This window comes from Coturnix japonica, chromosome Z (assembly GCF_001577835.2).
Source record: "Coturnix japonica isolate 7356 chromosome Z, Coturnix japonica 2.1, whole genome shotgun sequence".
NCBI classification, from domain to species: Eukaryota; Metazoa; Chordata; class Aves; order Galliformes; family Phasianidae; genus Coturnix; species Coturnix japonica.
The window spans coordinates 54,048,542-54,069,033 of record NC_029547.1 but is presented as its reverse complement, the minus strand read 5'-3'; the positions used below and the strand labels follow the sequence as shown (position 1 = coordinate 54,069,033).

The 20,492-nt window shown below is 38.2% G+C and overlaps 1 protein-coding gene across 3 annotated transcripts in view; it reads right to left on the bottom strand.

Annotated features, from left to right (window-relative positions):
* LOC107306499 overlaps window positions 1-20,492 on the bottom strand; it is an 87,485-nt gene that overhangs the window by 49,315 nt on the left and 17,678 nt on the right. The window lies entirely within an intron of this gene.

Below are 20,492 nucleotides of genomic sequence, written 5' to 3'. Positions count from 1 at the left end.
ATTTCTCCTAATCTCCAGCGTAACCTTTATTCTCCTTTTCTGAGTTCATTTACTTTTAACTACTGAAGGTGATAATTTGCTGCTATCACATACACAGAATCAGCACACACACAATGGAAAGTGAGAAAAGACTACTGGCCATGGCCCAGAGCTGAGCATTAGAAAGACACACAGCAGAGATTTATGCAAGAAAATTTAATGTTGTAGAACACTCCTTTCAGAGTTTGGATTGTTGCTCTAAGTGATATGAGAGAGCCCATTTTGTTCAACACTCATTAAAAATTATGGGGACATAAAGTATTGCACTTGAATATTGTCTTACATTCTTTGTATAAGCTGGTAAATCCTAGATTTCCAATACAAGCAATAAGGAGATATTGTACGGCTGCAGCTAGCATAAGCTGCATTTCTGAAACTGGGACAAAGTTTGGACTGTCTAAAGAACAGGAAGGTAGAGAGACATTTACTGTCCATACCTTTGAGGCAGCAATACTGAGAGTTTCAATATATTCCATGAAGTTAGGTATAACATGAATTTTTCTCCGTTTTGAAGACATATAGGCAAACACTCTCCATATAACCCCCAGATGTTGCTGCCATTCTCAGATTTGTCTAAGAATGTGAAAGCATGTAGGAATATAATGTGCCAATCATAATTCTGCAGAAAATACTTCTTAGAAGTGCTTTTAAATACACACTCACTGCTGTTTGATTGCTTGTTTATTCCCTTAAAAAACAAACCTTGTCCAAAAAGTGCCACACTATTAAGAGCCGCTAATCATTCTTCTCTCTAATTTGCCTATACTTTAGAATGAAGTTACCTGCCCATTGTCTCTGTCTTTCAGCTCATGGCTGCAGCACTGGATGTGTTTGTTGCCTGTGTTTGCAGCACTGCCTCAAGAATAAGCATTGCGTATTACTGGTGAAACCGCATCAGTGGGTCACCTCCCTGCTGGGCTCAGTACAGTAGTCACTGTACATGTATGTGTGTGCCCAGGGCCGGGACCCTCAGGTGTTATTGCAGGACAGAGGTGTCAAACCCTGATGCAGTGCAGGAATGTGGAGATAGGTCTTACAGGACTGGGCCTTTGTAATGCACTGAAACAGGAGATATTTCAGCTCTGCTTGTAGGAAAATCAATTTGAGGAAAACAAAAAGAAAAGAAAAAAAGGGATTTTCTCTATTTTACTTCATTCTCCAGTAGCATTGTTGCAATCAATGACACAATAGTTAGACTGCTTACTGTATGAATTGTCCCTCAAGATGGGAATCTCCTAGCTATACGTTATGTAGAAAGACAAAGGGTTGCTCAACATAATTATCCCAAACTATTTCACCCTTTGAAAAGCAACATGGAAATGCAGGTTAATTCACAAGCATGATTTTCTGTGATTTGGCTTACGCTCCTGCCGAATTTATCCTTCCTGAATAATCCCTATCAGTGCAACCATCTGTGCAGAGCACTTTCTGATTACAGTCCTCACAAATGTGCTCCACTCTGTTACTCCTGACAAAAACCAGTGATGTCTTTGGGGAAAATGCTTCTCTAGGCTGAGCTGTAAGAGCTTCATATGTACAGGGGCTGCCTATTGCCAGCACAGATGTAGCCGTAAGGGGAATTCAACAAACAAGCCCTCTGCCTGGCAATATCTGTGCTTTATCTGCATGTGAGTCATGGCAGGCTATCCTGAAAGGGTCTCCTGCATGCCTAGCTATTTGCCAAGTGGCAGGTGATTTATGTTAGATACACCAGAAGGAACAGAACTGAGTTTTTGTTGCAGTCTCTTACATTTACGAGGACTTCTAGCTCAGGAAAAAGATGAATGCTGTTTATTATTTAGTGCTTAAATATTGGCATTCATTTTGTTTTATTTTCAGCGATTCATATGTTATTCCTGCTTTTTAGTCTGATGGCTGTAACTGTACGAACAAGAGTGGGTCAGTCTGGGTTGATTCTCTTGCCAAGAGAGAGAGAAACTGGAAGTTCTCTATAGACTGACAGATACATATGCTTAAGAAATTTCAAAGATGGCGTTTTGCGTGCTCATATGCAAAAATACACACATACATGTACACATATATACACATCCCAAGAGTGCTATATTTAGTGGGATACATACAAACAGAATTACTTAGCTTACAGGGAATATCTAAGAGGCTGATAACCTTTTAAAGCATGCATAGATGATCCTTTTGCTTTGTACTGCACAAAGAATAGTAAGTCTCCAATAATCTTTCTTTAGATTGTGAAAATCAATTTCTTGTGAAGTTAGGTTCTTATTACAATTTCAAACTTGAAAATGCAGAATAGACAAAAACAATATTTTTCCACACTTTGCCAGGCTTGTTAGAATAAGCACTGATAAAGTTCCTTGACTAAATAAGGAAATAATATTAGAAACTTGATTAAGGTGGAAGGCTGTCTTTAAATAACAGTTTTAGCTGCCATACCCCAGCAAGTATGAAATGTGAGCAGCGCAGCACTGCCAGCAACACCATCCCATGATCAGCACAGGCTGTGCCTTTCAAGAGTGTTCTTCCTCCTTGATTCCATGCTGAAACATCCCTTGCATTCACTCCAACTCTTCAAAATGTGTTTTTGAGATGCCTCTGCAAATAACACCTTTGAGCTTTCTTGTCACTTGCTGCAACTTTGCTTCTCTACTAACTCCAAATGTGAAGATGGCAATCTTAAAATCCCCAAGAAAGAAAAAAATCTCATCTTCTACTGATCTTATTATTGTTACAGTATTTCTTCTAGCATCAATAATCAGTATTAATGACTAAAAATTTCTTTCCTGTAGGTCCTGCTTCTGTTTATTTCAGCAGGAGGAATGACTTCCCACAATTTCTGGAAAGCTGGATGACAGTGGACAAAAAAGAAGAGCTCCAATGAAGTTTCACAGAAGAACAAAACAAAAACAATTTGTACTCTTTTTTTTCTTCCTGCAGAATTTCACCAAATCACAGCCTGGAGAGAAACCACATTTTCATTGTGGGACAGGAGATATTAAAGTTGCCTCATCAGTTTTGTGTTCTCAGTAGCAAAATATTGCCAGACTGCAAATAGCATTAAGTAAAGGGCTGCATGAATAAAGTTTATAATATACGAAGAATTTTGTAAAAGAAAGGATTGCACTATGGAAAACAGATTGGAAACCTGAAAGCTTTAATTACTAAGCTAGGAAAAAGGCTGTTCAGGGATACAAGGATGTATATTTATCTGTAGTCAAACAGAGCACAAATATTTCAAAAATTAAGTGAAGTTGGGCCATGTTAGGGGATGAGATAAGAGAAAGGTGATACAGAAGTTGGTTTTATGCATTGGTAGCTGGCATACTTCTGTATAAGTGAGCACTAATTTAAATATTCAAGTGAGCAGTCAGCTGCCCTGTCTTGCCAGAAATATGTCTCTGCTGAGAACAAATCCAGGCCTTATTGCTCTGTTGGTTAAAAAATAAAACAAGCGTAATAATGGATGGAGTGAAAGAAAGACGTCATCATTCTGTGTGAATATACATAATACTTGGAATCTCTCCTATTTACCCTGTGTTTATATGAATCATGAGGTTAAAATTAATAAGCGTTTGAGTTCACGAGAACTCACTGTAACCCACACAAATTTTCCAGTCACAGAGACTGTTCCAAATGTTGACTCATATTTTGCCATAGTCCACAGGATCCCACAGCTGACAAACCAGCTCTTATTCCAATCTGTTTATGAGGCACAAACATCAGTCAAAGGTTAACCAAAGTCAAAACCTCACCCTCTCTGTGATATGATACAAGAGTTTGGAAAAGAATAACCTGTGAAGCACCAAATAAGCCTTACTGAGGGCCTAAATATGAGTAAAGCCATTCTCACAGGAAAATGGTGACTACATTAAAGTGAGGGGTAGGGCCTATCAGATGCAGAAACACAGCCAAGAATGTATGAGAAAAAAATAAAAATACCATGTTATTTAGCACTGTAATTAGCAATACAGAGCATGTATGTGTGTGTGCTCTCTGTGGCTATGCCTCATCTTCTTATCAAGAGATGATATCAATATGTTGTGGAATTAGTACATGCAGCCTGGAACAAAGGGAGGACTGTCATTTCAATTTTGCAGCAGAGAGCTTGTAGGAAGTCATCAAACTGCATGGCTGGGACCTTTGTCAGAAGAGGTTTCTCTGCTCCAGGTACAAGGATATAATCACACCTAAAACTAAGTCAAAAGATGAAAAAATTAATATAGGTTTCATGGAGGTATGAAGAAAGGAGAAAGAAAAATAGTAAAAATGAAAAGTGGCACATTTTTTGTCAAGTTTACTTTTAAGTAATTATGGGGTTTTTTGGAGGATGACTTTTGAGTGAGCTTAATGCATTAAAAAAACCTTAAAAATACAGTGTCAAAAGGACTAAATAATAAAAACAAAAAAAATATGCTGTATGGGAAATCACAGTCTGAACCTCTGATTAATCAGCTGAGGCAAGTGTTGGGTCAGCTGTGGGAGACAGGTGAGAGTAATTTAGCTGTGCTCCTAGAAGGGGTGGAGCTCAACTCCACCTCCTCTAAGACCTCATTTAAGGGCTGACCACCAAGGCAGCATCTCTTGGAGATTGCTTCCTGGTGGAGATTGCCCCAGCTTTTCCAGCCAAGGCATTGATATTGGTGAGTTTTCCTTTATAAATAACCTTTTGAATATTTACCATCTTCATATTATTTGACCTTACATGTGCATTTTCATTATTTAAATAAATTGTGGAAATGTACCTTTTTTTCTACATTTCCTGCATAGTTGAAGGAAAGGAAGTGTTCTGGTATACAATTAACTGTAAATAAAATTATAGCAGGGGCTCTTTTGCCGAACTATTAAGTGATGGTAATTCACAAATGTTGCTCACAGGCTTAGGGAGCCATAGGAGTGCACTGTGTGCACAGATCCCTGGCCAGGGATAATAAAACACAAGCCTGAGGCAAATAGCAAAAGAGAATTTAGATATCAGTGAAACAAATAAATGCCTTCTTGTAAAATCAGGAGATATGTATGTCAGGTCAAATGAAAAATAAAAACAAGACAAATCCCTAAGGAGATATGGAAGGTAATGAAAGATAGCAAGAGGATTAGAACTAAGATCAAAAGAAGGTGGTCTTCACAGATATTTTTCCATACAGGATCACAGGAATGTGGTTGTTTTAGGTTGTTCTTTTGCTTTTCTTGTTCATTGGTTTGTTTTTCCCTAGGAAATCAAGTGAGAATGGGGTTCTTGAGCAAATTTCTACCTCTTGTCTTTCCTTCAGCTCAGTATCACCACTTGCGCCACAGATGCTTGCACTGCCTTCCTTTCCTCAGATATTCTTTCACAGCAAAGCAGGCTTACCTTCAGGTTCACAGTGCACCTTGGCCTGAAAGCTCTACAGATACCAGAGAAGAAAGGATGCTCACACTTAACCAGCAAGGCATTTTGGCAGAGCTCGTGAAAAAGCACCTGTAAAAACTTGACTAAATAGTAATTTATTTGCAGATACACTTGGAGATCTAGCCCAGACTGACTTGTTCAGGGCACTTGTTGCAGGGATCTCTTGGGAGTCACTCCTTAGGGTAAAGGGGTCCAGGAAGCCTGGATGTTCCTCAAGTTGGAAATCTTAAAGGCACAAGAACAGGCTGTCCCTGAATGCCGTAAGGCAAGCTGTAGAAGAAGACCAGCGTGAATGAACCAGGAACTGTTGTTGAGACTCTGGAAGAAAAAGAGAGTCTATGTCCTCTGGAAGCAGGGACAGGCTACTTGGGGAGATTACAAGGAAGTCACTAAGGTATGTAGGGAAGAAGTTCAGAAGGCAAAAGCCTGACTTGAGCATATGTTGGCCACTGCAGTAAAAGAGAATAAGAAATTTTTTTACAAATATATCAATGGTAAGAGAAGAACGAAGGAAAATTTTCATCCTTTAGTTGATGCACCAGGAAATGTGACCACTGAGGATAAAGAGAAGGCTCCTCTTCCATCTGGACTGTCACAAGTCCATGGGACCAGACAGGCTCCATCCTAGGGTGCTGAGGGAGCGGGTGGTGCTAATTGCCAAGCCACTCTGCCATCTGTCAGAGCTCCTGGTTATTTGGAGAGGTCCCAGCAAATTGGAGGGTTGCCGTTCTGACTCCCATCTTCACGAAGGGCTGTAAGGAGAATCTGGAGAACTACAGGCCTGTCAGCCTGACATCAGTACCAGGGAAAGTCATGGAGCAAATCATCTTGTCTGAGATCACACGGCATGTGCGTGGCATCCAGGGAATCAGGCCCAGCCAGAATGGGTTCATGGAAAGCAGGTCGTGCTTGACCAACCTCATCTCCTTCTGTGACTGGGTGATCAGATTGTTAGATGAAGGAAAGGCTGTTGATGTAACCTAGCTAGATGGTCTCTCACAGTATTCTCCTGGGGAAACTGGCTGCCTGTGGCCTGGACAGGTCTATCCTTCTTTGGGTAAGGAACTGGCTAGGGGGCTGTGCCCAATGGGTAGTAATGGAGTTAAATCCAGCTGGCAACCTGTTACAAGTGTTGTCCCACATGGTTCAGTACTGGGGCCCATCTTGTTAAATATCTTCACTGATGACCTAGATGAGAGGACTGAGTGTACCCTCAGTAAATTTGCAGGTGCACCAAGTTAGGAGGTGGTGTCAATCTGCCTGAGAGTAGGGAAACCCTTCAGAGGGATCTAGATAAGCTGAATCACTGGGCTGAGGTGAATGGGATGAGGTTCAACAAAGCCAAGTGCCAAGTCCTGCACATTGGCCACAATAACCCCATGCAGTGCTATAGGCCTGGGGATGAGTGGCTGGATGACTGTGTAAAGAAAAGGGACCTGGGGGTGTTGGTTGATGCTCAGCTGAACATGAGCCGACAGTGTGCCCAGGTGGCCAAGAGGGTCAAGAGCATCCTGACTTGCATTACAAATAGTGTGGTCAGCTGTACTCAGCTCTGGTGAGGCCACACCTTGAGTCCTGTGTTCAGTTTTGGGCCCCTCACTACAAGAAAGACAGTGAGGCCCTGGAATGTGTCCAGGCAACAAAACTGGTGAGGGGTCTGGAATGCAAGCCTTGCGAGGAGCAGTTCAAGGAGCTGTGATTGTTTAGTGTGGACGAGGAGGTTCAGGGGAGACCTCATTGCACTCTACAGCTTCCTTAAGCTTTATATGGCCTCTTTTCCCAGGTGACAAACAGGACCCAAGGTGGGCATTTTGCTATTCAATGAAGTGATGATGCTCTATGCAACCAGCAGAGAGGAGGTGAGCAGCCAGCCAGAGTACTGGGGTAACATCACCAGTAAAAAAGAGGGCAAAAGTAGTTCAAATGTCTAGGTCAAATAAGGTAGAGCAATGTGATGGGGGGGGGGGGAGGGGGCTTGAAAACAAATGCAGAATGCTTGGATCCAACAGGGTGGCACTAAGCTAGAGAGATTTGTGCTGCACCTTGCAGAACTGCCCTTGAACAGAACATACTTTCATCACCATTGAGTTAGAAATGAGAGCAGAATTAGGCTTCAAGTGCTTGGGAATATACCTGGACAGATGATACAGTGTGACTGTCAGGTTATTAACGTTAAATAGAAGTGTATGAATGAAATCAAGAAGAGGAAAATGTGAGCTGAACAAGAGAAAAATGTTCCTAATGGCAAATTCTATTAGGTTGCTGAAAAGTTTTCTAGGGGAAATGGCAAAGCAGCATTCTTTACAGCATTGCACAACAGAAAACACTGAAAAATATACTATCAGGAACAACCCTAGAAAGACAAAGGAAGGCGTTGGACAACCCATTAGTTCTTCACCACCTTTGCTTGCTGTGTAACTGAATGGAGACAGGAAAGCAGGGCAGTCACACTCCTTGTAACAAGTACTCTTTTGTAAGTAACAAAAGTGCACTTGCAGCCCAGAATGCCAGCTGCATCCTGGGTTGCATCAAGAGAATTATGACCAGAATCACCAAGGCAGGTGATTCTGCCCCTCTAATCTGCACTCATGAGATACCACCTGGAGTACTGTGTCCAGTTCTGGACTCCCCCAACACAGGGACATCAAGCTGTTGGAGGAGGGTCAGAGGAGGGCCACAAAGATGATCAGAGGGCTGGAGTACCTCCCCTAACTGTGCAACATTTTTTCATGGGTACTTTGTGCCTAATTTTGAAAAGTAGTTTCTCAAAAGTGCTATTAAAAAAAAAAAAAAAAAAAAAAAAAAAAAAAAAGACTTGTTTTCAATTACTACAAGTGAAAACAGTCAGTCATGGTAAAACATGAATTTTCTTGATTTCTTTCTTTCAAAAAGAAAAATCTATGATGTCACAAAGAGGAAGAAATGGCTACAGAGTATTGTACCCAAATTCCTTCCATGCCAGGTTGTTGTTTTGAGAACTCCTTTCCATAGCGTAACACAAAGAAACAAGTGAGAAACATTCATCTGTCCTTGTGCGCGCTCCCTCAGTATAAAAATGCTCAACGAGAAGGGTTGTGGCCAGCTGGAAGGACTTAAAATATCATGCAGCCACTGAAAGTATCTTGATTGCTCATACGGCTGCGAACCTTCACAATGGCAACATTAGTACCATTCATCCCTAATTTTTTGTAGTATTTCTGTCATGTATTTTTGGTAAGTGAGGCAAAGAAAATTTTGCAGATCTTCCCTGTGAGAGGAGGCAGCTGTCTTAACTATGCAGCATTGTTTGGTGTGAGTACCTAGGAGCCGCAGTAACCTGCATTCAACGGGACAAGATCAGTGCTCTTCTCTAGACTCTGAATTTCATTGTGCCTTCTTTTAATCAGAAGTTTGTAGATATTTATAGATAACATTGCAGGCTCCTCCTGGTTCATTCCATTTGATTTATTATTTGATTATTTACCAGCTTTCTCTTATATGTCAGGAGGAAAAAAAAAAAAAAAAAGCAAAAAAAAAAACAAAAAACCCACATCCATTCAAAACACGATTACTATATTAACCAGTTCCAAGGCAACTATAAGGTACGTATTTATGATAACAGTCCTTTCCAATATGAGAGCAGGGATATGGGCCTTTTCAGAAAGGGTTTGGTCCAGAAAATGACTGTGACTTCTCCTATGTGCACACTACATATTGGACTGTCTGTGAGCTCTGAGGTCTGAGATTAATGACAGATGTGTCTAGAGAGGGGCACTACCCAGGTTGTCATGAAAATCTGAATTTCCTTATTTCTCATTTTAGTTAGATAATCCAGATAACCTACTTGAGGGAAAAAAAAAAAAAAAAAGTATTTACTTCTTAATTAATGGAAAATATTGAGCAATAAAAATAGTATTTCTTGAGTCTTAAAATGACCCTACTGGTTCTGAAGTGTGAGTTTGCAATTCAAGTCTAATCAAGAAAAGGCAGGAATGACATCCTAAACCAAGCAATGAGATGGCAATAATGCCATACTAGTGTGTATATTTGCGCACAGCGAGATATGTTTATTAAAGCTTATGTCTATATATTTTTCTATTGGATTAGCGTTTTTTAAAGAATCTGGGGGACTCAATCAGAACACTGAGTTTTTTAAAAAGAGCATTTTATGACATCGCTGCCTATTCATCACATTATGTTGATAACAAAAGACTTTGAGGTAAGACACACAGCCCATGTATAAAATCTCCATATTCAGTAGTTTCAGAATATGAATGTACGTGTTGAGGTGATCATGAGACGTTTTATACTAGAAAGGGCTGTAAATATGTCTCACCTTTTACTGCTCCTGTAATGGTTAAGCATACATAAAATGTAACTTTGGTTTTGTGATTCTTGTCACAACTGGAAAAGTCTTAAAGTAACAATTGTAGCAAGGGGCAGGTTTTCCTGTTCAGATGGAGGGCATCACATTTTTGCCAATCTATTTATTCAATGCACTAAAACAGTTAAGGGTTTTTGCCTGGTGTGACAGATAACCATATAACCTTATGGCATGAATGATCTAGGCTCAGAGATACTTCACTAACTTAAGAAAAAGATCACCTGTCTGTACTTGAATGAGAAGTATAGAAAAGTCAGAAGGTGCATGAAAGAAAGACAAAGGGGATTTGCTGAGACTCAGGTAGAGAGCAGAATGCATATTGGAAACGTAAAGAAAGGAGCTGCGGAAAGTCAGACAAACAACAACAACAACACAAAACAAACAAACGTACAAAAAAAAGCCCACAACAAAACAAAATAACAAAGAAGATATGGGCAAAACAAAGGAGTCTTTTGGTGTCTCAAGAAGAGCGGACTACACTTTGCAGGAAAGATCTATAGATTACATCGGATTTTACAGAATAAGAGAGTATGATTTCACAGTGCTTTTACTCATACAAATAAATCTTCATTCAAAAATGTCAGTGGAATATACAATCTATCAACTAGTCAAATGAAGAAGACAGAAGACAGCCTAATGAAACCTGTTTAAGTGTATTTACTGACATTTGAAACTCTGTAGTCACCAATATAGAAAATCCTGAAGATTGAGGTATATTTGGTTTTAGATCTGAAGGGCTACATTTGTTTATGTATTTTATATTAATACATAATGTCCCTACTGTTTTCTTACAGACAACTTTTAATCATGACACTTATGAATTTTTAACTGTTGCTGTCACAGAGTCTGTTTCCATTACTTCCATGGAAATTAATTGTCCAATGGCAAAAAGAATGGGAACTGATGCTTTGGATCAGACTATCCAGGCAGGGTAACTTGCCAGCATTATTTACACACACAGAACAAAATCTGCTTAACACCAGAAAGACCCATCATGAAGCAGCTAGTCAAGAAGGAAATTTCTTTGTCAGTGAGCTACCTGTGCAGCATGTAAAGCCCTACAGAGCATAACTGAAGCGAAGTGAACTGCTCATTAGCGTAGCTAAAACTTTGGTGGAATATCATTATGCTTAATTTTTGTGAAAGTTAATTTCACACATAAATTCTGTAATTTAACTTAAGAAACAATATTTTTTCTATTTTAAACACCTTTAAGTAACTCTCAGCTTCAACTACAATTTCATGTAGATTACCTTATTTTTACAGAAGGAAATAACCCCCTGTAGCTTTGTGTGTTCTTTTGCTTAGACTCCAAATGCTACTCACACTCTGAAAAAACACTAATTGCTACTAGTTTTATCCTATGATGCAACTCTCTGTTTGCAGCTTCATGAGACAATTTCCCTCTTGGAATCATTTAGGTATTTTTAATAAGACTATTTAGAGGAGCACTTTAAACCCTAATATTAGAGAAAAGAGATAAGGCAACTTTGTTTTGCAGTTTGTATGCTGTTAACCAATAGCAATCTCAATACAACAGGAATGGGTAAGCAGAAGTGACGGTTTTCATATGCCATTCAAATGAGTATAATCAAGAAAACATAAAAGTAACTGTTAAAATGCTGAGCTATAGGGTGTACTGTCTACAGTTCTCTCAGAAGGAAATAGTCTATATGTAAAGCATCTATCAGGAAAATACAAACAAATTGCAAACTTAAATTGTTGATAAAAAAATTAGTTCTACATTTAGTGTATATTAAAAACAAACAAACAAACAAAAAACAGCAGAATATATCCTCAGAAACATGTTACTATATGCATTCCAGTAAGTACCACTCATTCTTGCCCCTGGCAGTGCCATATTCTACAAACATATCGCATTTTCCACAGTTCCCTCATTGAAAGACATTCATTTGAAAATGTGGAATACTAAAAAGTGTGCTTTAAAATTCTCTCTCTACCTCAACTCAGCTACATTTGCAGTATAATTCTTTAATTTCTGGTCTTTACCAATTAGGTTAGTTGCCATTCCTATCTACCAAATTGTTCTCTGGACACTGCCCTTATGTCTGCAGCGCAAGCCTCTGCCATAAGCCTGCAGGTACTGCAGCTGATGCCTATAACCATGACACTGTCCTCCTGACAGTTGTGAGAGACTCTGGTCTCACATTTTCTAGAAACACTGATGTTTATAATTGCTGCTAAGCAGTGTTGTAGATCCAAGGCCATCCTCAGCAAAGAGCCCAAGGAGCCAGGAGGGAAAAGGATTGGGACAGTTGGTTTAATCTGGCCAAAGGGATATTCCATACAATATGCTATCATGCAGAAGACAATTTGAAGGGAGCGGGAGCTCGTCTCACCCTCTTCAGCAGCTTGGAGGTCCTAGCTGTGCATCTATCAGGAGGTGGTGGGCAATTACATATACATCACCTGTTATAGACATTTATGTATGTACATATATATATTTGTCACAATTATTTTCCTTTTCTTAGTGAATAGTTTTATCTCAACCCATAAGTTCTACTTAGATGTTTTCCTTTTTTTTCCTATTCTCTGGTCCCTGTGGTCAAGGAGGGAGCAAGAAAAGCACTGTGTGATGCTCAGCCACCATCTTCAAGGTTCCCTTCATGCTTCAACTGCTAGTCCACAATATCTGGCATACTTGGAAGTTAATTTCAGACAGCCATGAACACAAACACCCTTTAAGTTAATTAGTAGTTTTTCAAGAGAAAACACTTAGCCAGTATGATAATAATTTATTACAGAACAGATAACAAATATTTCTACATCCAGGACAAATTATGTGCAGATGAGAAGCTCCATACTACAAAATTCATTCAACTTCTCAGGAGCTCAGAAGAGACTGGAAGTGGATAAGAGGAACAGGATGCAGCTAGTGAATTCTCTTTACAAAGCTGTCATTTCTAGAGCATCAAGGTATAATAACAGCTGAAGAAGTATTTCATTATAATTACATTCCTAGATAGAAAATCACTTTGATAACAAACTAACTAAATAAATGAATAGTACCAGTTAGTGCAGCTGAAATGTGTTAGGAGCAAGACACAAAATGGGAATTTTACTTCATTTCCTTTGGTTCCAGAAACACTCATGGCTGTACAGCCTTTGCTGTGTTTTGCTCTCTGGCACAATTTTGTTCACTGCTGTGTACATTTTTACCCAAAGCCATGACTATCTTAAGCAAAGAAGACATCATGTCAACTCCGCTATCTTACTGGTTCATTTCTTACGGCTTGTGCAATGTTTTGAATAGAGAGCACTGTAAAAGTGTGAAATACTGTTTTTGACAATTCCTGTAATTCTAAACAACAATATTTAGGTTTCTTACGGAGGATGCATGTACTCCTCCCTACATTAAACTGCATCTCTTTATTTTGAAAAAATCAGAAGGCTGCATCCACTGTGTTTTAGGCTTTCATATTTTATGCCCATGAATGTCACAGCCTCTGCATGCCTAAGGCCACATCTGTCAAAGGCAAACCTTTCTTTAGCAGAGTAATTTTGTATGTGTGCTACTGGAATGCATCTATAAGAGATCTCTGTGAGAGGCAATGAACAGCAGTTACTCAACTGAATGAATAGTTAACGCTTTGATCTTTTTCTAGCATTATCTCCTCAAATTTAAGGGCATTATTTTAAAAAGTTTACATTTGCATATGCATTCTAAACCAGCAGTTTAAAGAAGGTATGTAAATAAGGTAGGCATACAAATCATGACACAACTGTAGAGACGCATATCTTTAAAAGAACCTGGATGCCCAAACTCCTAACTAAGCATAAATCAATCTTTTGTGAATATGCTCTATAAGCTGTCACTTCCATGGCTGCAAACCTGAAGTGGGTCCTCCATTTGCAGTTGAGACCTGGAGTTGAATGCTTCACCTCCATGAAACTCCTGGTGCAAGCAGAGGCTGGGGACGGGCCCTGCTGCAAGATGTCACCACTAGTGCAATGTGTAGATAGTGATTTCTAGATTGTAGAGTAACATTTGTGACTGTAACTAGGCTTTGTTGAGTTAGTAGCACATCATTTGTAAATAATTATTTACCGGTGCTGTTACTGGACAGAATTCTGAAGTCAGAGTAACTCTGGGGACATGCTCCTCATAGCCTGTTATTTTGGACAAACACTCTTAGTTTTCTTCTGAACTCCCTACTTCCCAGTGCTTTTGCCCCAACAATACCCTTCCCATATCTAACGCAGGGATGTAGACCAGAGTGAAGGCAATATTCTGTCTGTGAGGCCTCTTTCCAGCTGAGGAAGACAGAAAAATGCTGGTTGTTAGCACACAGGCTGAAGAAGACCCAAGAGCCAAAGCATCACCTTCAGCTCTGTTTCTATTTTTGAGCACCATTTGCTATCAGCCCTCCTTTAATTTCCCAGCTCTCATACTGCTGCCACGCTATCAGTACTTCCACTTATCCTCTTCTTATGAGGCACCAAGCACTTGCAAGGAATCTCATGGTGATCCAGAACAGGCCATTGATTTTTTAGCACACCCTCCTATTGATGTCAGTGGGGAATTCTTGTTATAAATGAGTGGCACAATATGGCCCAAAATTAGTGAGTAAGTCTTGGAAAAAGGCATGAAGTGAATGGTAGCTTAATGTGAAATTAGATGTTTTGCGTGAGCTCCTAAAAGTTAAGCATTACAGGACATCCATAGACTTCAGGGGTTTTAATGCTTCTCACTTAGATATTGGAGGATGGAGAAGAGGGAGTATCATACCTGAAGTGAACAGAGAAATAGGCTGAAAAAATCAACTCATGACAATTATCTGTTATGAGATTTTACCATATTCCATAATTTTTTGGCTTAGTGGGTGGGGAGGGGGGAAAAGAAAAAGGATGTAATTATTTAAAAAGTTATTTATATTTAAGAAGTATCATTTACAAATTCAAATGTTCATAAAACATGTTCTTCATTTCAAAAACTTTATACCCCTGGAGCATGGTGACTTCACATTTACTGACATTTATGTTTGTAGTGCTTTCAACAGTATGTTTCCATTAACAATTATAAAATACTGCCTATTTTAAAATAGCATTTAGAGTGTGGTTTAAAAATTATAAACAAATATTTGCAGTCAGCAAAATTTATAAACAAACAAATAAAATTACAGCTTCATTTTTGGGATTAGTTTCTAAATTTTAACAACCGTTTGTTATTTGCAAAAGTTAAAAAACTCACAGTGGTGTAACTGTGAACCTTTCTTATTCTCCATATTATCAAATAAAATGCAAGTGCAATTAGATAACCCAAACCACTGCTTTAAAGGATGAATCTGGAAAATCAGCTTTCACATAAAATGCACCAAAACTGAAACATTTTGCAAATATATCTTCAACTTTTAAATTGGAACATCTGTAATATCAAATTATCTCTTTGCCTGATAACTCAAGTTTACCTCACAAAGACTGTACAGTCCAATTGGAAAAAAATTTTTAAATTTTTTTTTTAAAAATTTTTTTAAATCCACCCTTAATTTAGACTGCTACATTTTAGTCTGACATTTTTCACTTTAATATGCTGAGTAATTAAATATGTAAGATTTTACTTTATTTTTTGTAATTTAGATGCAGAAGAATCTAATTAATGAGTAAAAATGGTCACTTCTAGTAGCCACAGCAATTACAGGCTTGCATTTACAAAGTTTAAGGACTCTGCTTTTTGTGTCAATATGCAAGCAGGATAAACCAGATGATCCACCAACTTACATAAAATTAGTTCAAAAATTGAGCTTTGCACAAGTTTATTCATATGGAAGTGTGCACAGGCTTGAGTCCAAGTTCTGCTTATATACACTAACAAAAATTATTGTTAAAATGGATGGTGATTATTGTGACTAAAATCACTACAGATCTTTTTTTGTCATTTGTCTAGGTTGAGAATCTGACGATTTCTTTTTTTTTAAGAGCAATCAATATGATTGCTTAAATTACTCATTGACATAGTAGAAGAAAAATTTGCCCTTTATTACTGACACTTTTTATCTACAGCCACTGATCTGGATTTTATTTCTATTGCCTAAACTAATTAAAGGGATGTTTGAAATGTGTATACAATTTGGGAAAATAAAAAAATACCAGAAAAATATTTTTTACCTTTTTTGCTTAACCAAAGCAAGAATAGATCTGCACAAATAAATTAAGACTGAAGTCACGCTTCACAGACTTTATCTGGGTGAAGATAATGCTTTCTTGTCTTTAGTGGCTATGATATTACAATTTAGGTTAAACTTGCTATTCAAACTAGAAAAATCAATTATCTTTTTTTTTTTTCCTAATTTAAACACCTGTTGATTTTTATTCCTTTTAAAGCCACCCCATCTTCTTGTCTTTAAAAAACAATAGCTTTTGTTCTCTATAATACAATGCAATTGTAAACTAATCTATGTGAATTAGAAAAAAAAAAAAGAAAAAAGAAAAAACATATAGAAATTCAGTTTCCCATTATTTATTACTCTTACACTTCAAAATTTAATTGCGACATCAGATATTATGACCTAGATTTTTCCAAAACTAGTGTCTTCTATTTGTCTCCATAGAGAATACAACAGATACAGAGAGCACAATGACAGTCAATCAGAACGCAGACAGAAATGAATAATCCATTTTTTTCCCCAAAAGAAAATTAAAACATTTTAGCAAATGTTCAGTTTTATCTTTCTTCCTATCTTTTTTTCCTAGATACTTTCTTTGCCATGTTTATCTCTTAGTGCAATTGTAAAAGATGTCAGACATGGCCTCAGTCTCTCAGAAATAAGCAGGCTAAAGCCACACACAGCAAATGCGAAATATATCTGTACTGACAGCCTGCAGGTCAAATTTCTGGTTCTGTTTTTTGGTTGTTTCATGGTCATTATTGCAAGGTTTTAGATATCTACGCAGTGTATTTGAATCTCAGGAGAAAGAAAAGCTCCTCCATTGCTCACTCATAAGCCATCAACAAACAGCACCAGCAAGAAGCAAATCAGATATGAAGTGTACCCTGGGGCTTAGCAGGCCTGAAACTGCCACTTGGTGGGTGGAGAGAGAGTTGTCCCCTCTGCTCTGTGATGTGCAGCATCACTTCCAGCACTGAGTGCAGGTTGGGTGCCACAGTGTTGGAAACCCATCAAACTATTAGAGAACATCCAGAGGAGGGCTACAGAGATGGTGAAGGGTCTGGAGGACAAAATATGCAAAGAGTGGGTTAGGCCTCCGTGTTTGCTCAGCCCAGAGCAGAGGAGGCTGAGCAGCTCTCACAGGTGCAGCTCTGAGCTCTACTCAACTCAGTAATCACAAATATAAGGTATTTCACTGATTGCTAGATTTATTTCCATAGGGGCACACAGAGTCTTGAAATTATTTTATTGTTCTTTTCCCTGCATTTGAGGAGGGAACTGAAGTTTTGGAGCTGCTGAGTGACTACTACAAGGTGCTAAACAATCTCAACTTCCATTCAAATTAAAATGATAGTGTCACAGAAGGCACTTAGCTTTTTGTGGAGTTGTATATTTGCAAACTCCTGTGGGAAACAAGATCCACCTGTTCAAAGCAGGAAAGTTTCGAGAACTTCAGTATCTACTTAACCTGATAGGTTAGGTACAGGATGGTGGCTGGGATCTTTTCCTTTGTTGCTGAATTAAATAAATAAATAAGTAAACAGATAAATAAGTGACGGAACCCTTGTAAATATGTGTAAAGAGTTCATTCCTATCCAATTTAGGAATCGGTTCATGAAGATGTAAAATCCTCAACTGGGTCCAATGAGATTAAACTATAACATGTCAAAACTGGACAGGAATTAAACTGTCAAGCTTGTAAGTCTCATTCACCAAAATGCTTTATTTAAGACAAGTTCATCCCTGATTCTTGTTTTTTGAAGATGAATCTCCTGGATAAACTTGTCATAAGAGTTATTTCTACTCAGGCTTGGTAAGAATTTCTGCAGACCCCAGTGACAGGGAGATTCTGGCACTTGCTTCGATATTCAACACTCTAATAAGCTGCAAAACTTATCCTGAAGTCTAGTTTCAGTTGCAAGATGTACTGACATGGTGATCACACAAGCTTATGTTCCTGAAAACCAGCATTCTGTGTCTGAACTAAGTAAACTTTCTGAACACCTCATACACATATATATCCTCTGTAGATTTGTTTTGTATCTATCACACTTCACTAAAATAAGTGATAGCAGAGCTCGCTAAGAGTCGGTGGCTTGTCCAAGTTCTTGTGGATAAATATTTAAATTAAAATTTATCTCAAACTAAATCAATGTATGGTTTGGGTAAACAGACAGAATTGTACACTGCCATCTAAGTCAACATTCATATAATGCTTCTGATGTTATTTAGTAGATCTCCAGTCTTAAGGCTTGCTACTCTGAAATGAATTTCAAGACAAGATGCTTTGAAGAATTAAAACACACACACACACACAAACAAAGCCAAAAAATCAATAAACTGTTTGTATCAAATGATCCACTTAAATGGAAGTTTGTTCTGATAGCTTTAGTTTATCTAAAACTTATGAATGTCAGTCTATTTAATTGAATCAGTGACCAAAGAACCAAAAGAAGTTTTGCTTATCATGAGTGTGTGTCTAGCAAGCAGTCCTTGTACTGAAGAACACTGAACATGCAACTTCATAATTTTATGTGAAGCTGGACAGCTGTCTGTCCTATGCCAGAAGGCCAGAACAGGGATGACTATCCACTTCAGTTTGTTACATTTATTCAGAACATGCCTTGAGTTATTGGAACTGGCTGATTTCTAATAAATAAATAAATAAATAAATGTTGAACTGATTAGAATTTATTTTCCTTTCCCCATTGTTCTTCTCTCAACATCTTCACTTCTCTGATGCAATCATTCTCCTAGCCATTTAGTTGCTGCAAGATTTTTTTCACTGAAGAAAGGCTATCATCTGAGAGATGTCACCAAAATGTGCAGTCAAGAAAGAGAAAAAAAAAAAAAAAAAAAAGAATTCAGTTGCTACTCAGTAGCCACAAGTCTAAAGTAACTCACTTTAGAGCAAGGTCCAAACTGTCTCCTAAATAGTGAAGAACAATTTTGGCCTGGCTACATTTTGAGGGCATGCCTAAACAGGAGACTCATTATTTCAGGCCAGTCAGCTTCACGTCCATCCCTGGAAAGGATGGTCCAGATATCCTCTCCAAGCAATTGAAAGAAAAGGTTATCAGGAATCAAATGGATTCAACAAGGGGAAAGCATGCTTGACCAACCTGATAGCCTTTTATGATGTCATTACTGGCTGTCTAGATAGGGGAAGAGAAGTGGGTGCTGTGTACCTTGACTTTAGCAAGGGATAGGACACTGTCTTCCTCAGTATTCTTGTTATGAAACTTTAAAAGTGTGGGATGGATGGGAGGACAGAGAGGTGGATTAAGAATGAGAGTCCACAGTAAGTTTGCTGATACAAAGCTGGGAGGAGTGGCCGACACACTAGAAGGTTACCATTCAACAAGACATGGACAGACTGGAGTGTGATCTATTGTAGGGAACCTGCTTAAGCAGGGGAGTTGGACTCAGTGATCTCTTGAGAACCCTCCCAACCTCTGTGACTCTGTGATTATAATAAAATAATCATACCAGATATTCAGTAGTTAATGCAGATGGTGTACCTTTACTCATAAGTAGTACTGAATCTTAGCTCTTTCCTTAAGTATGCTGACGTAAATGAAGTCAGACATCGACAGTATCAAATCAGATGCACCAGTTATTGACTAAAGGTGAGAGCAAAAAATGAATTTCCCAGGAAAAACATAAGCATTTTAATCCTTCTCAGCAAGTAGGAGTAGAATTTTTTATTTAATTTTATTTTATTTTTAATATAATTCTGGTCAATTAAGGTCCTCTCAAGTTCTTGCAAGAAAATAACATTTATAGAGTGAACAGTTCCCTGTCAGCCTCAAAATCAAGTGTACCTTATTTTAAAATCAACTAACAAGCATTTATGAAGAGAGTTATATGTGAAGTGCCCTCCCTCTACATATATACACAGCTATGCATAGACGGACAGATGCACACATATGTAATGTACATGCTAGGATGTTACGTTATTTCATACAACCACAGAAGGGACCTTAAGGTCCACCTAGTTCCAACCCACCTGCCTTAAAGTCCCACCTACCAGATCAGGCTGCACTGAGCCCCAACCAACCCAGGCTTGAATGCCTCCGGGGAGCACTGCAAATGGCTCATCATTAATTTATACACATATGTTCCACCAGATTTAAAAGAAGACAAAGTAGCAAAGCAGTAAAACCACAGATCATGTTATTTTGTTAAGTTTATTCAAGAAAAGGGAAAAATACCTCTTCACTTACTAATTTTCAGAGTTTGGCAGTAGAGAGTTTCAGAACTGCACAAGCTTTGCAGTAATAACCCATTTCTATTCACATTCACAATAAATTAAACAATTTAACCAATTTCATCTGGACTTGTAAAATACATCTGTGAAAAACAAATCTCATAAACACATAGCAGAGTATGTTTTCATAATAAAATTATAATAAAATTGATTTTTCGTTTTCAATTACAGTTCAGATATGCTCAATTACCGTAAAGGTTTTGTCTTAGCTCTACAAGGCTTTTCTATTTTCACTGGCTGAAGAGTTTATAATTTTTAAACCATGGGCAGAAGAAAACCTGTCCTTTTTAGAATGGAAATTAAATGGTAGCAAGACTTCAGAAAAAA